Source organism: Stenella coeruleoalba (genome assembly GCF_951394435.1).
Source record: "Stenella coeruleoalba genome assembly, chromosome: 1".
Taxonomy (NCBI): domain Eukaryota; kingdom Metazoa; phylum Chordata; class Mammalia; order Artiodactyla; family Delphinidae; genus Stenella; species Stenella coeruleoalba.
The window spans coordinates 183238248-183255459 of NC_137169.1; the positions used below are offsets into that span (position 1 = coordinate 183238248).

The 17212-nt window shown below is 43.9% G+C and overlaps 1 protein-coding gene across 3 annotated transcripts in view; it reads left to right on the forward strand.

Moving 5' to 3' along the window:
• Positions 1-17212, forward strand: part of LOC307198739 (uncharacterized protein) — a 149865-nt gene that overhangs the window by 50414 nt on the left and 82239 nt on the right. For 2 of the 3 annotated variants that reach the window (XR_013831686.1, XR_013831687.1), the window contains exons 1-3: positions 6044-6120; positions 6268-6383; positions 9972-10135. The exons of the other annotated variant lie outside the window; for it this stretch is intronic. The gene's annotated coding sequence lies outside the window, so the exon portion shown is untranslated. Of the gene's footprint in view, positions 1-6043; positions 6121-6267; positions 6384-9971; positions 10136-17212 lie in introns of those variants that run through there. 3 annotated transcript variants of the gene reach the window in all.

The window sequence follows — 17212 nt, forward strand, 5'->3', positions numbered from 1 at the left end:
AAATTATATCATTATTCAATTACTTGGGAGATTTTCTTTAAAAGTTTGTTTTCTAGGGTATTATTAAAGGAAATAGTATTCTGTGACACTTGAGAAAGATGGTAAGGCGGACTTTATTAAGGACAATTGTGATAGGTATAGGGAACAACTGCAATGGGATGTTACAGTGGGGGAGAGAGGTTGGACTCAACTCCAAATACAGCATGGGCAAGTGGTATTTATAGCCAAGAAGCAGATGGGGGTCAGTGGGTAGAAAATTACTAAGAGGAAACACCAGGGATAAGGAGGAATCTGGCTAAATTGACCAATAGGAGTCTAGTTGAAGGCAGGCCAGGGTGATCAGACATTACCTCAGAATGTTGGAGGATGAGGAACCTGATCAGCTATTGATGGTGATCAGATGTCCAGGGTGAGGGTTTCTGGTTAAACCGACTTAGCAGAACTCTTGCTAAAATGAGATTTTACAAGGACATGTACAGAGATGGTCCTAGAAGAAGGTTCAGGAGCCTGACTAAACTTTTGAATGTTTGTCAGTATCATTTAAAAAATATATTTAGTGTATGCTAGTCAGATTGATATGTTTGTAGTTTCAAGTATTTTTTGTTTGTTTCATTTTTAAATGGAGGGAAAGCATATTTAGCTTTCTTAAGGAAATTTAGCATCTTATGGAAATTCCATGGTCATATTAAACCTGATAGTAGGCTCTTCTGACAAGGAAAAAAGGACTTTACCGCCACCTGCTGGCCATATCCTCTTACTGCGACAGGCCTAAGAGCAGCCCTAGGGGGAAGTCAGTGTTTGAACTTTGCCAAATCCAGAGGACACTAAGGCTCTGTCATGACAGGAAGAACCATGAACAACTGTGTCTTTTCCCCCCAGTTCCCTCTCTCCCAAGACTTGAGGTTGAGAATTAGCAGTTGACTAGGGGAGGTGAAGAAGCAAAGCAGGGAAAATGGTGACGTCCATGCCCTCCTCCTCTGTACAGTGAGTTTCCAAGACTGAAGGGAAAAGCCAGAGAGGGAAGCTTTGCATCGATTGGGGTTCTGATTGTTACGTTGAACTGATCTTTTAAGGGCCAAGACAAAGGGCCTCTTTGTTTTATGCCTAAGAGTGGCCAGAAAATCCATGGTATTGTTCAGCTTTTATCCAAACGGCAGGGAAAACACAAATCCAGATAGTGGAGCTGAAAGGACAGAGGAAAAAGGAAAGGAAAAAAGCTTTTTACTTGCATTCTGTTGCATGCAGCTCATTCAATAAACACATTTCCAATGCATAGATGTATCATAAGGGAAAAACCAGTGGGAAAGGAATCATAAGGATGCTGCCAAAGAACAGGCCAACTGAATTGTTTGGATCCAGCTTTTCATCGTAAATATGAACAAACTGAAGTTAAAAATCAGGGGAGGCTTGAGTCCAGGGTAATGTTATCAGTGGAGTCAGAAATCTATTTTGTTTTAAATTAATTTGTTTTATTTATTTACTTTTGGCTGCATTGGGTCTTCGTTGCTGTGCGTGGGCTTTCTCTAGTTGCAGTGAGCGGGGGCTACTCTTCATTGCGGTGCGCGGGCTTCTCATTGTGGTGGCTTCTCTTGTTGCGGAGCACGGGCTCTAGGCGCGTGGGCTTCAGTAGTTGTGACACGCAGGCTCAGTAGTTGTGGCACATGGGCTTAGTTGCTCCGTGGCATGTGGGATCTTCCCAGACCAGGGCTGGAACCCGTGTCCCTTGTATTGGCAGGTGGATTCTTAACCACTGCGCCACCAGGGAAGCCCCAGAAATCTATTTTTTAAAAACCTTTAAAAATCCTTCAGTCCATTATAGCAGAGATGTGAGTGGAGTCTACTCCTGGCCCGACCCTGACCTGACCCTGACCTGGAGCTGTTTCCTTTTGTTCTCTCTTCCTGTCCCCATGGGTCTTTTGCAGGCACTGCAGGGAGGTGTGGAAGCTAGTTCAATCAGTGTCTCTTCCCCAGCATTCATCCTCCTCTCTTTTCTATGAACTTTCTGTCTTCTGCCTCTATAGCTACAAATAATGCCTAGTCTTTGAACACTGCCTGGCAGTTGGCCCAGGCTTTCACACACACTAACTCAGTGACCCTTACCCACTTCCTAGGGAGGCATTAATATCTCTGTTCACATGGGAGGCCCCTGAGAGCAGGGGCTGACTTGCCTTATGGCACACGTGGAAGTAGCAGGGCCAAGTGGAACCCTGGGTCTTTGGTTTATGTTCAGGCCTCTCTCCATTATATTTGCTGCCCTAGCCTCTCTGCCTTCAATTTCTGGCTTCCCGTTTTGGACTATGACGATTTTCTTGACTCTTTTCTTTTCTTTTTGTCGAGTGTGAAAGTTTTCAAGACGCCCACGAGTGGAAAATGCACTCCCCTCAGCCAAATTAAACTTTGCCAGATTCCTAACAGCTGTGTGCATTGAAATGACTAATGAAAGAGCCCTCCGCTAGCCTGTGGAACTTTCACACAGGGCATTGTCGCTGCCGCTCACCAGGACCCAACCCTGAGTATTTACATACTGGATGTCACCCTAAAAGCCCCCGACCAGGGGATTTCCGGGATGTAATAAGTAAGAACGCTGCTCTGGGCTTTGGAAGGTGCACTGTCTGGGCACCCATCGTGCAGGGAGGGGGGTAGCGTTTCAGACCCTACCCATGCCCCCTTGCCAAGGGTACCCTGGGGAGATGTCCAGATTCAGTCATAGATCCATCGGTGCCAAGGTACTGCCTGCCACGATGGATTGAGATGCTGGGAATACCTAGATGAGGAAGTCATGGCCCCTGCACCCCTGAAGCTTGATACCTGGTTAAGGCAATGGGCATGAAAGCTTGGATAATTTCACCTGGTAGCATAGGTAGAGAGGGGGTGTTCTGGGAGCTCAGAAGAGGGGCACCTAACTTGGGGGTCATCAGGGGAGGCTTTCTGGAGCTCGTACTGACTGAGCAGAGTCTTTAACATTTTTGTAAAGAAGTTTTTCTTTTTTAATCTAGTTACAATGGTAATACATCTCATTGCAAATAACAAACCTTACAGAAATAGGTTCCTTTTGAAAAAATTCAGGGTGTGAAGAGGAAGAAAGAAAACTAGATTAGTGTGATTACTACTCAATTGGAGCATGTGGCTTTCTTCCTGAAAAGGAATTGTGCGTGTGTGAAGGGGTGGAGTAGTGCCCAAAAGAGGGAGGTGAAGACTCTAGGGGAGACCTTGTCCCTGTGGCCCCAAGCTCTTTGCGATGATGCCAGCCTGGGTGAGAAATCAGTAGGCCCCTTACTGGGGACCCACTCACTATGGGACTCTGGTTTTTCCAACCTCATTTTCCAAGTTTTAGGTCTTAGCTATTGCTATCTTATAACTTCAGAGTCTCATCTCTGCCCACTCCTCCAAGTGGTTTATCAAGGTGTTTTCCTAAATGAAATCGATCTCCTCCTAAGAAGAACTATAGGACCATGTTTAAGATGTTAACAGTATTTAACCAGCTACAATGCCAGTAAGAGCTCACATTTATTGAGGATTTTCTTTGCGCCAGCTCTGTGCTTCACAACCAACTTATGAACCTGGTGTTTTATTATTCCCATTTTACAGATGAGGCAATCAAAGTTATTACTTCCTCAAGCTCCATAGCTGATAGTTGGCAGAGCCTGGACTCAAAGCCAGGTCCCTGGGACTCCTGAGTCCATGTTCACGAACATGATACTCTGCTGCCTTATTTCTCAAACACGTTTGGCTACAGAAGTGTTTTTTAACTGTCTGCCTCTCATCTCTCAGCACTATTATTACCATCCCGTGGATCACCATCTGGGAAATGCTGACCCAGGAAACTACTTTGCCTTGTCTGTAAAATAGAGACAACAATGCAGTCTCAGTGTTGTGATGATTAAAGAGGTTTCAGGAAGTGGCTGCTGGGAATACTCACCTTCCACCAGGAATGTGTGCGTTTTAAAAATAGCAGTCATCATGTCCTGGATGAAATGACACAGTGTTTTGGCTGGGATGACAATGAAGATGTTGGTTACTAGACCTGGAGACCCTCAGGCCCTGGAGGACAGGCTCTTGCATGCTGCCCCCTTCCCCCAAGGTCACTATGGTCTCCTTCCCTCCCCTGCCCTCAGGTTCTCTCCCCCATCCCCCTGCGCTGCTTGTCCTTTTTCCACAAATAGTGATTCGGTTACCTGCCACTGGGGCTGGGGCCTCTCTCTGAAGTGCGCTGCTGCCCCGGAACCCCTCTTCTGCAAAGTTCGCTGTGTCCTGAGCCCCAGCTGTAGGCCAGGCCCCTGTCACAAACTGGTCAGACCACCCACAGCATGGCCGCTGCCACCTGCCCGACGGCCAGGCCTATGTCTGCCCAGAGATCTATGCTGCCACTTCCCCATCACCCACCACGTCCCGGAGAGAGCTCACCACGTTTGGAGATAAGGACCAACCTAGAAGATGCCTGAGTTGGCTACATCCCCTGGATGTTGATTTGGGCAGCTGACTAACCCCCAGAGGGGCCACTCTTTCAGCCTGGTTAGTTCTCTACCTGCTCCCAGGGTCCTCCCCCCCCATCAGACTGCTCTGGGTACGTGTGCCTGGCATCAAATCCTGACATTCCTTCTCTCCTATGAGTCAGTTTTACACAAGTCATTTTTCTTTCAGATTTTCATCAGGCCTGCAGATGTGCACATTTGGAAAAAGCCTACTGAAAACTAAATAAACAAAAACACGCACTCTGCCCAGCTCCTTAATTCTACCTGGAAAAAGCATTTGCATTCTTTTCAATAAATATCAAGCATTTCTAAAAAAGAAACAAGATCCTTTTACATAGTTCTCTCCTTACACCTGTGAAGGAGCTGTTCGTCTCATTTCACACATGGAGAGGATCAGAGAGGTTCAATGTCATACAACTAAAAGTAGCCAAGCCAGGGCCAGAGCAATCACCCGGTGTTTGTCCATCTGCCAAATGCTGCCTCTTAGACCTGGGGCTCTCAGGCCCAGCCCAGGGCCCTGGGGACCATCAAGGTTGGGGCCCTTTGCTTCTGGAGTGGCCCAAAGTGGCAGTGTAAGGTGGTTCCCCTTGATTTTGACGTGTGTGCGAGGCTCCCCTGTTTCCCCCACTTTGTCCTCCTCCACTTTTCGGTTCCAAGTTGATCCTACCTGCCGCTCTTCGTAGGCATCAAGGTGCTTTTGACTTTTCTCTGTAGCTGGTCCCCTGGGGTTCTTTGCTGTCACTCAAATACCCACCCCATCACTCACCTCTTGACAAAGCAGCAGGTGGGCCACATGCTAAGTGCTGTGGTGATATGTAAAGCGAAATGTGAAATGTGAGTCTTGCCCCTAACGAACTGTTGAAGAAAAATTATTCTGAGATTTAAGATGGCAAGGAAGACTTTATTTAAGTTTATTGCAGTAGTGAGAGAGATTGAACTCGACTTTTAATACAACAGTGGGGACTCACTGCCAAAGGGCAGGTGAGGGAATGGATGGAAAATTATTAAGAGAAACTTGGTTAAGTGCCAAGGGTGGAGCAGCTTGATTGGATAGCGAAGGTGAGCCGATTCTTGACCGACTGGCTTACTGGGTACTTTGCTAAAACTGGGCTCAGCAGGCCAAGGGAGGCCTGGTGAAGTGGGTGTGAAGGAGGCTGACTAAAGTTGGCCCAAGGAGAGAGTTTTTGTCAGCGTTCACCAAGTAGTGTGAGTCAGGGCCCAAACATTGGTCTTAGAATGATGAGATTCAGGGCTGAACAGGGTGCCAGCCGTGGACACAGCTGGAGCTCGGAGAGGCGCCTGTGGGTGAGTTTGGGCTATTCCAGTCCCTGACTTCAGGGCTGATGATTGGACAGTCACACTGACTTCATCCCATGTTCGTTCATTTCTTACTACTCTGTGACAACCACATACTCTTTGTCTGGTGCTTTGCAAGCTTGTGTTTCTAGGGTTTGATACTTCCTACCACAAGTGAGGGTGGAAAGTACAAAGGCTTTATTTAGACCTTGGACAAGGATTTTAACCTCATGTTTCTCTTCTGCAGTGTTGCGACAGTACCTGTAATAGACTGAATCATGTCTCCCAAAATTCATATATTGAAACCCTAAGCCCCAACGTGACTCTGTTTGGAGATACGGCCTGTAAGGAGGTAATAAGGTTAAATGAGGTCATAAGGGTGGAACCCTAATCCAATAGGACTGGGGTCCTTATAGGAAGAAGAAGGGACACCACAGATCTCTCTCCTTTCTCTCTCTCTCTCTCTCTCTCTCTCACTCTCTCTCCATGCATGCAACAGAGGAAAGACCACGTGAGGATACAGTGAGAAGGTGCCTGCCAAAAGCCAGGAAGAGAGATTTCACTAGAAACTGAATTGTCCAGCACCTTGATCTTGGACTTCTTGCCTCTGGAACGGTGAGAAAATAAATTTCTTTTGTCTAAGCCACCTAGTATCTGGTATTTTATGGCAGCCCTAGCCATAAAATACCATCTCATGGGTCTATTACGAGAACCAAACGTAATGCAAGCGGAGGCCCTAACAGCCATCTACACTTATTAGTTAGCTTGTTCCCTTCCCTCCTGTCATGTGATTTGCGGGCTGGTAAAAGGCCTGTTTGCCACCAAACATCTTCCTTGTGACCGAATGATGGTCCGGGTAATTCATACAGTAGAATCACTTCTTTGGATTCAGGCTTTGTTTCTCCATGTTGCAAGTAACAGAACCTTCCAAAACTAGTATAAATGAAGGGGGGAATTTTCTGGAACTATCCTGTTATCAATTACGGTTCCTGGTTTTAAACTAACTCGGGTTGATTTAGGCCACAAAGGAACTATGATAAGGATGCTGAATCAGGTATAGGATTGCCAGGAAGGCTGGAGACCCAAGTGTGGGCCCTCAGTGGGCAAAGGGCCCAATATCACACTGTAGAATGGTGTGTGAGGACCGCAGGGCTGCACGGCTGAGCACCGGCCGCTGCCGCTTGCTCCTCTGACGCCCCGAGCACTGGACTGGACTGCATCAACACTGGTGGACCATGCTCCAGAATGAATGTGTCACGTGGTCCCTGCAGTCCAGGCGCAGTGCTCTCCTTGGCAGAACCTACATCAACCACCTGCATTCTAGCTGCAAGAAAGGCTGGGAATGTGAGCATTTGGCACTTTCGGCATTGACAATGGGAGGTGGCCCTGCCTCCCACCAAGATTCATAATGTGGGGAACTTCCCCAAACAATAAAAGGAGGTTCAAAGTGCCAGATGGCCAAAAAGAATGAAAAGTTCCCCACAGACACAGGGGAATCTTACAGAGCTCCAAAATAAGAAGTGCAGCTTCACTTGCAGGATCGAGAACCAGGAATTGGAAAGTTAGGAGCCAGGTTACTCTGGGTGTATCTCTCTGTACTCTTTCTGTCTCTCTCTCTCCTTGAAGACTGGGTTTCTCCAATCCACTTGCTCATGGTGAGGGCCACCTCCATCCTGACTGTTGGAAATTAGTTGCCTGTCTCCCTTAGAAGATCTTTTTCCTTATCTTCCAGAAACACCTCCAAATTTCCTCCTTTGTCCATTCTTGGTCTGGGTGGGCTGCACCCCCAGCCCTAGGGATGAACCATATTGACCCAGGCCCAAGCCAGTCATTATACTCTATGGCCACAGTGATGGATCTAGGAGTAGGCATGTGAACTAAGACAGCCTGGCACTTCTATAAACATTGAACTATAACTTACATGGTGTAAGTGTGCAAATCTTAAGTGTATAGCCAATGAATTTTATATATTTATACATACATGGAACCGTCACCAAGATGGAGCTGTAGAATATTTCCAGCAGCCCAGAATGCTCCCTTACAGCCACTCTCTGTCAATGCACCATCCAAAGATAATCACTGTTCTGACTTACATTACCATAGATAGAAGTTTTACCTTTTTTGAACTCAACTTATATGGAATCATATAGTGTTTAATCTTTGGTATCTGGCTTCTTTGATCAAGATTACATTTGTGAAATTCGTCCTTGTTTTTTTTTTTTTTTAATGAAGGGATGCTTTTTACACCGAGATGTCAGAAGAGGCCTTTCTATTTTTTTAAATTAATTATTAATTATTTTGGCTGTGTTGGGTTTTCGTTTCTGTGCGAGGGCTTTCTCCAGTTGCAGCGAGCGGGGGACATTCTTCATCGCAGTGTGCGGGCCTCTCACTGTCGCAGCCGCTCCCGTTGCGGAGCACAGGCTCCAGACGCGCAGGCTCAGTAGTTGTGGCTCATGGGCCTAGCCGCTCCGCGGCATGTGGGATCCTCCCAGACCAGGGCTTGAAGCCATGTCCCCTGCATTGGCAGGCAGATTCTTAACCACTGCGCCACCAGGGAAGCCCCCTGTCCTTGTTTTTTTATGTAGTATTTGTTCATTCTTTTTCACACCTGTATGGTATTCTATTAGATGAATCATACCACAATTTATTTATCCATTCTACCATTGATGGACATTTGGGTTATTTCTGGTTTGGAGCTATTCAATAATGTTGCTGTGTACTTTATTGTATGTACCTTGATGGATATAAGCATTCACTTCTTTGGGTATGTATCAGGAGTAGAATTTCTGGGTCATAGAAAAAATGCATATCTTTAGTAGGTATTACCAAATAGTTTTCCCAGGTGATGGTACCAATTTATACATCTACCAATAGTATATGAGACTTAGAGTTGCTCTACATACTTGCCTACTTATTATTTTCAGCCTTATAAATTATAGCTATTTTGAATGGGTATCACAATATCACATTGTAGTTTTAATTTGTATTTTTGTGTGACTAATAGTGCTGAACACTTTCATATACTCATTGGCCTTTGGATAACCTGTTTTGTCAAATGGCTGTTTAAGCTTTTGCCCATTTCTAAAAAACACTAAGTTGTTGGGTCTTTTCTTTATCATTGATTTCCAGCAATTCTTACTTTTTTTCTTTTGCGGTACGCGGGCCACTCACTTTTGTGGCCTCTCCCGTTGCGGAGCACAGGCTCCGGACGCGCAGGCTTAGTGGCCATGGCTCACAGGCCTAGCCGCTTTGCAGCATGTGGGATCTTCCCGGAGCGGGGCACGAACCCGTGTCCCCTACATCGGCAGGCGGACTCTCAACCACTGCGCCACCAGGGAAACCCTCCAGCAATTCTTTATATATTCTGGATATGAGTCCAGATACAAGTGTTTGCTTCATACATATATTGCAAATACATTCACCTAGCCCATGGTTAACATTTTTACTTCTTTAATGATGTCTTTTTAGAAACGTAAGTTCAATTTATTATTCTTTTCTATGGTTAATGTTTGTTAATATTTTCTCACTCAGGGACCATGAACCAGTTAGCAACTTTTGAGGGAGGTAGAGACAAATGGTTCCTTCTTTTTGTTGAATTTGAGGTTGTGAGGAGCTGAGGCTGAGTCAGAAATGGAGGCAGGAAGCAGAAAGGCTTGCAGGGCTGGGCTTGAGCGGGGGCAGTGTCAGAACTAGGCCAGTCTGAGTCTCCCAGGAACTGTCCACTGTGGTTGTGGCTGAAATTAAGAAGCAGGCTGAGAGGATGTGGCAGGGCAATTGATCTCTGAAAAGGTTCATTTAACTATTCTTCCATAAAGTATGTACCGAATGTATATTCTGCAATGTGACACTCTCATGGGGCTTATATTCTGGAGGATTTTAGAAATTATATAAAACATTTTCTTATAGTACAGATTCAAGAACCCAGGTGAGGACGTGATAAATAATTTGTCATCATAGCTAGGGCAGAACCACCGCTAAACCAGAGCCACAGCTGAAACCCAGGTCTCCTGGATTAAACCCTCCCCCAGCTCCTCCCCCAACACCTGTCTAGCAAATATATATTGCCTGAGAGGTGGTGATAATGAATGGCATGCCCTTTGTCTCAGGCTTAATGTAGACTAAGCCTATCTCAAGTGGGTGGAGGTTTTCCTCTCTTCCTTTTACCCTGGGCAAATGGAAAGTGAGATCCCCTCTGGTCTGCAGTGGCGGAGACTTCAGGAAGCCCACACAAGTCAAGGGGCCAAAGCAAACCAGTGTCAGCAGGGGGAAATCAGAGGGACTTCCCCCAAGTCCTTCCTGTCAAAGAAAGAAGCGTTAGAGACCTTCATGATGGAAAAAGCCACATCTCAAGGACTATTCCAGACTGGGTAAGTGTTACCTTAGTGGGGCTGCTACCCCTTGGGTTTTACTCCAGGACAATGGGCTTCATCCTTCAGCTCCAGGAATCTGGGATTTAAAGCAGGATTTCACAGCTTCAAACAATCTGAGGCTAATGCTCGCTTCCAAGGAGCATGAGGGTCTTCTCATTGGCAGCAGGTGGGAAGTGATGGGCATTTGGATCCCTTGGTATTCATGGATGAATTGGAGGCCAGTGACATGGTGAGCCAGTGACTCTGTGAGGCGTCTTCTGACATTTTCTGCCCCTGCCTCTAACTTTCCCCACACGGACTGTAAGAACCAGCACTACAAGGACTCACTTAGACATGCTCATAACTGTTAAAGCATCACTAGGGTCTCTACACGGACCATGTCCCTTCACAACAAACATCTTTTGAATGTTCCTTCACATTATTAGAGGAAGGCAGCACATTTTGGCAATGGTTCCTAAATTCAGCTGGGTGGACTGGTGTCAGGCTGTGTAAGAATCACCCTTGTAGGTCTTGGCTTGGGCCCAGGAGTTTGTGATTTTAACAAGCCCTCCAAGTGATTATGATAAATAGATGATTCTGAAACTCATTTTGCTGTTTGGAGTTTGGGCTCTGACGGATCTGCCTTTCGCTTCTGGCTCTGTTTTACCACTTAAGAATTGAATTTTCTTGCACACACATAGCCTCTGGAGCCCTTAGTTTTCTTGTCTGTAAAGTGGGGGATAATAGTAACACCTACCTCGACTGTGTTGTTACGGAGTGAGTGAGATAATGTGGAGCTCTAGCATGTGAAGTTGAAGTACAAGACTGGCCACTCAGTAAGTCATAATAATATTCCCTGCTACTGTTATTTATTATTATTATCATTATTATTCTGCCTGTATATCTCTTTCACCTCTTTTCTCCATTCTTGTGGCTTCTTTTTATGTCCTCACTACCCATTAACATTGCTTAGTTATATAAAATCGCTCAGACTAAATTTTACTTAATACAAGAAGAACAAAGTACATGTAATTATTTTGATTTATAGATGAGGAAAAGGGCACAAAGAAGTTAAGTAATTCGTCCCAAATCACATAACTTGTTGGTGCCAGAGCCTAGGTGTAACACAGGACTGTGGGATTCTATACCCATGAAGGGCAAAGTTGAGAGAAATACAGTCGTCCCTTTGTATCTGCCGGGCATTTAATCCTTGGATGCTCACGTCCTTTACGGTTGGCCCTCTGGTTCTCTGGATTCTGTTGATCCATCTGTGGATTCAATCAACTGAGGATGGAGTATTTTTACAGCAGTGGGAGGAGACACCATCTATTCACACCCTTCTGGAAGGCTTCATTATTATATGTTTTGAGTATTTGTGTAATTGTAAAGTAGCTCAATGGATTTATCCGTGTACTTAAAGTTTTACCAGCTGACCCCTTCCCCACAAAGGCGAAGCAAATGGATGAAATAAATGAGGGCTGGTCTCCAACACCTGGCTGACCAGGTGAGGCTGCTGACCAGGTAAGGCTGCTGATCAGCAGCATTGGCCCAACCATGTTAGAAAGCTAAATTGTCCCCAAACCCAGTCGGAACCTGCGTTTCAATAAGGTCCCCAGGTAAAATCTGAGAAGTCCTAAGAGAAGGCAAAACTGTTTGTTGTGTGTAGTAAAGAGCCTGATCTAGGCAGCAGGGGTCCCCTGTGCTTGCACAGTTGCGGTATTTTCCTGACTGAGGGAGTTGGAATTCTGGGTGAAAATTACTCACCCTCGGTGAGGGGGTAAGGGCTGCTACACTTCCCCCTCAGGGTGTGCACTGGAAGTTCATCCCTGCTACATCCATCATCCAGGAGTAGATGGGCTCCTGTATTTATTTTTATTTATTTTTACTTTTTGCGGTTACGCGGGCCCCTCACTGCTGCGGCCTCTCCCGTTGCAGAGCACAGGCTCCGGACGCGCAGGCTCAGCGGCCATGGCTCACGCGCCCAGCCACTCCGCGGCACGTGGGATTCTCCCGGACCGGGGCACGAGCCCACGTCCCCTGCATCGGCAGGCGGACTCCTAACCACTGTGCCACCAGGGAAGCCCGCTGTATTTATTTTTACGCACATCCTTTGGAGTCCTACCACCGTCAATCCTTAGATACCAGCACCACGTGGGCTCACTTAGGCTCATAACTGTCACAGCATAACGGGAGTCTCCCCATTGACCAAGTCCCTCTCCAATAAACATGTTTGAATGTTGCCTCACATTGTTGGAGGAAAGCAGTAACAGTGGGTAGTAAAATTGGATCTTGATATCCATCTTCCACTTTTGCATGAGAAGATGACATGGACAACTGGTGAGTGTATTTTTTGACTATTCTTGGCCCCAGCGACCTTCTCTCTTGAATTTTTGTTTAACCACCAATTTAGAGCTTCTTAGGTTAGTTTTATGGTTCATTGTTGATTTGTGAGTTTTAGATATGCAACTCTGACAAAATTGTCATCATCTGGAGTATATGATGGATTATGGATTTTTAAAAATTAAGGATTATGTCTTTTTTCATTTAAATTAGAATTTATTGAAGTATAGCACGTATAAAGAAAAGAGCAGAAATCTAAAGTGTACAGGGTGAGGGGATACATAAAGGATATACAGCCAGCACCCAGATCTGGAAACAATACTAGAACTGCAGAAACTCCTCACCACTTTCTTCTATCACTATTTCCCCATTATCCTCCCACCAGGGTAACCAAAGTCCTCACTTCTCATACTGTAGATTAGTTTTGCATGTGGGAGCCATATTTTTATATCAGAAAAAAATACTTGATTTAAAATATTATAAATCAGTAAAAGCAAATGTTGTTCAGGGAATACACAGTAGTTTAGTTACAAATTCTGTAGTCCTTGGCTTTACCTGTAAATGTTGGAAGATTTTTAATTTAATTTTGTCTTCTTATTTTGAAATAATTTCAGACTCAAAGAAAAGTTGCAAGAATAGTATAATAACCTTTTTTCCCGAACCACTGAAGGAGACGTTGCTGGCATCATTACCCTGTCACCCACCCCCCGCCAGTATTTTAGTGTGTCCCTCACAGGTACATCCTACTACATAACAGTAGTACAACCATCAAAATCAGGAAAATAACACTGATACATTATTACCATATAATCTGCAGACACAGTAAGTTTCACCCACAAGTCCAGGGTTGCATATTGCATTTAGTTGTCACCTCTCCTTTAGTCTTCTTCGAAGTAGGGGAGTTTCTCAATCTTCCCTCAATTTTCAGGGCCCTCACAGTTAATTATATCGCAGGGCAGATATTTCTGTGGAATGTACCTCAATTTGAATTTGTCTGATATTTCCTCATAATTAGATTTAGGTCACGCTTTAAAAAAATTTATTTTTGGCAAGAACATCACAGCAGTGATGGTCTTCTCATTGCCTCCAATAGGTGGTGCACGATTCTAATTTGTTTTATCAGTGGTGAGGTTCACTTTGATCAGGTTTCCTCATTGTAAAAGTATTCTTTTCCCCTTTATAATTAGTATTTTGTGGGAGGTATTTTCGTAGTATTTGAATATCTCATTCTGCATCAAATGTTCACCCATCCATTTTAGAATCCATTGATTATTCTTGTCTGAATCAATATTATGATGATGATTGCCAGATTGTGATTTTCTTCTTTTTTTTAAATGTATTTATTTATCTATCTATCTATTTATTTATGGCTGTGTTGGGTCTTCGTTGCTGCACACGGGCTTTCTCTAGTCGCGGCGAGCAGGGGCTACTCCTCCTTGCGGTGCACGGGCTTCTCGTTGCGGTGGCTTTTCTTGTTGTGGCTCTCGGGCTCTAGACCTCAGGCTCAGTAGTCACGGCACACGGGCTTAGTTGCTCCACGGCATGTGGGATCTTCCCGGACCAGGGATTGAACCTGTGTCCCCTGAACTGGCAGGCAGATTCTTAACCACTGTGCCACCAGGGAAGCCCAAGATCATGATTTTCTAATTTAACTTCTACATTGATTCATTAATTCATTCTTAATTCATTCTACATTTATCAATTGGCATTCTGCTGTAAGGAAAAGCTTTCTCTTCTCCTTATTAATCAATTAATGAATTTATTCATTTATATCAGTATGGCCTCATGGATTCCTATTTTATTTATTGGGTTCTAATCTGTTATCATCATTATTTATCAAATCTGTTATCACATTGTCCCAAGTTGGCAGTGCTTACCTTGATCCACCTTGTTCAGGCTCTGACATTCCACACCGGACTGTGCTAATATCCTCTGCATCCTGCTTAGCCCCCACCCCAGGCTGTTGCTTCTGCTTCCCTATCCTTCCCAGAGGCCCTCCTCACTCCCAGTAGCTTCTTAATGGGCCACCACCACCACCTTTGCTGCCTTGTGTAGACATCTGCCTTACTCCACTCGGGCTTGGATAGCCTGCACTGAGCAGTGAGGCCACCCTCCTCGTGCACTTCTGCTCGGCTATCCTGCCTTGCCATCATTATGGTAATGCCAACCCGCAATTAGATTCCCTCCTCGCTCTTCTCAGATCCTAATACCTCTCACTGCTGTCACAGTCCCTTCACACAGATGCCTCCCTCACCCCATCACCACAGGCCCCCCACGTGGAAGCTCTCCAGAAATACCCTTCAAGACTCTCACACCCTCTCACACCTGGAATCCCACCCACCTATCGTGCTCAGCCCCTGAATAATTTTCAGGAAAGAAGGCAGGAAAGCAGAGGCTGTAGTGCGGCTGACTTCTGTATAAGGCACAGTAGACACGGTACTTTCGGGGCCCACCACGATGTTGTAGTTTTAATTTCTTTTAAATTCAGAAGAAATAATGAATATAATAATAATGATGAATATAATAATCCAGGCTGAGTATGTATGTGTTTATATTAATGCAAAATAAAACTTTTATTATTTTTTTAACGGAGGAAGGGACCCATGAAGGCAGAAGTGCCTAGAGCCCATGAAAAGTGCCTAGGATTCAGCCTTCTCTGTCTTGGTTAGCTTTGTAGGCCCAGTTCTTGGAAGAGTTTCTGAACATAGCATCTATTCAGTAAATGGTTGTGAAATTAGTGAATGAGTAAGTGGTTGAACATTGCAGCTTATATTTCTTTTTATTTTAAATTAATTTTTACTGGAGTATAGTTGCTTTACAATGTTGTGTTAGTTTCTACTGTACAGCAAGGTGAATCAGCTATACGTATATATATATATCCCCTCTTTTTTGGATTTCCTTCCCATTTAGGTCATTGAGTAGAGTTCTCTGAGCTATACAGTAGGTTCTCATTAGTTATCTATATATACATATTATCAATAGTGTATATATGTCAATTCCAATCTCCCAATTCACCCCACCCCGCCTTTCCCCCCATGGGTGTCCATATGTTTGTTCTCTACGTCTGTGTCTGTATTTCTGCTTTGCCAATAAAATCATGTATACCGTTTTTCTAGATTCCACATATATGCATTAATATCTGATATTTGTTTTTCCCTCTGACTTACTTCACTCTGTATGACAGTCTCTAGGTCCATCCACAACTCTACAAACAACCCAATTTCATTCCTTTTTATGGCTGAGTAATATTCCATTGTATATATGTACCACATCTTCTTTATCCATTCCTCTGGTGATGGATGGACATTTAGGTTGCTTCCATGTCCTGGCTCTTGTAAATAGTGCTGCAATGAACATTGGGTTGCATGTGTTTTTTTGAATTATGTTTTTCTCTGGGTATATGCCCAGTAGTGGGATTGCTGGGTCATATTGTACTTCTATTTTTAGTTTTTTAAGGAACCTCCATACTGTTTTCCATAGTGGCTGTATCAGTTTACATTCCCACCAAGAGCACAAGAGGGTTCCCTTTTCTCCACACCCTCTCCAGCATTTGTTGTTTGTAGATTTTCTGATGATGCCCATTCTAAATGGTGTGAGGTGATACCTCATTGTAGTTTTGATTTGCATTTTTCTAATAATTAGTGATGCTGAGAAGCTTTTCATGTGTTTGTTGGCCATCTGTATGTCTTCTTTGGAGAAATGTCTGTTTAGGTCTCCTGATCATTTTTTGATTGGGTTGTTTGTTTTTTTGATATTGAGTTCCTTGAGCTGTTTGTATATTTTGGAGATTAATCCTTTCTCCATTGATTTGTTTGCAAATATTTTCTCCCATTCTGAGAGTTGTCTTTTTGTCTTATTTATGGTTTCCTTTGCTGTGCAAAAACTTTTAGGTTTAATTAGGTCCCATTTGCTTATTGTTGTTTTTATTTCCATTACTCTAGGAAGTGGGTCAAAAAAGATCTTGCTGTGATTTATGTCAAAGAGTGTTTTTCCTATGTTTTCCTCTAAGAGTTTTATAGTGTCCTGTCTTACATTTAGTTCTTTAATCCTTTGAGTTTATTTTTGTATATGGTGTTAGGTGGTGTTCTAATTTCATTCTTTTACATGTAGCTGTCCAGTTTTCCCAGCACCGCTTATTGAAGAGACTGTCTTTTCTCCATCGTATATTCTTGCCTCCTTTATCATAGATTAGGTGATCATAGGTGCATGGGTTTATCTCTGGACTTTCTATCCTGTACCATTGATCTATATTTCTGTTTTTGTGCCAGTACGATACTGTCTTGATTACTGTAGCTTTGTAGTATAGTCTGAAGACAGGGAGTCTGATTCCTGCAGCTCCATTTTTCTTTCTCAAGATTGCTTTAGCTATTCAGGGTCTTTTGTGTGTCCATATACACTGTAAAATTTTCTGTTCTAGTTCTGTGAAAAATGCCATTTGTACTTTGATAGGAATTGCATTGAATCTGTAGATTGCTTTGTGTAGAATAGTCATCTTGATAATATTAATTCTTCCAATCCAAGAATATTATATATCTCTCCATCTGTTTGTGTTGTCTTTGATTTGTTTCATCAGTGTCTTATGGTTTTCTGCATGCAGGTCTTTTGCCTCCTTAGGTAGGTTTATTCCTAGGTATTCTGTTCTTTTTGTTGCAGTGGTAAATGGGATTGTTTCCTTAATTTCTCTTTCTGATCTTTCATTGTTACTGTATAGGAATGCAAGAGATATCTGTGTATTAATTTTGTATCCTGTGACTT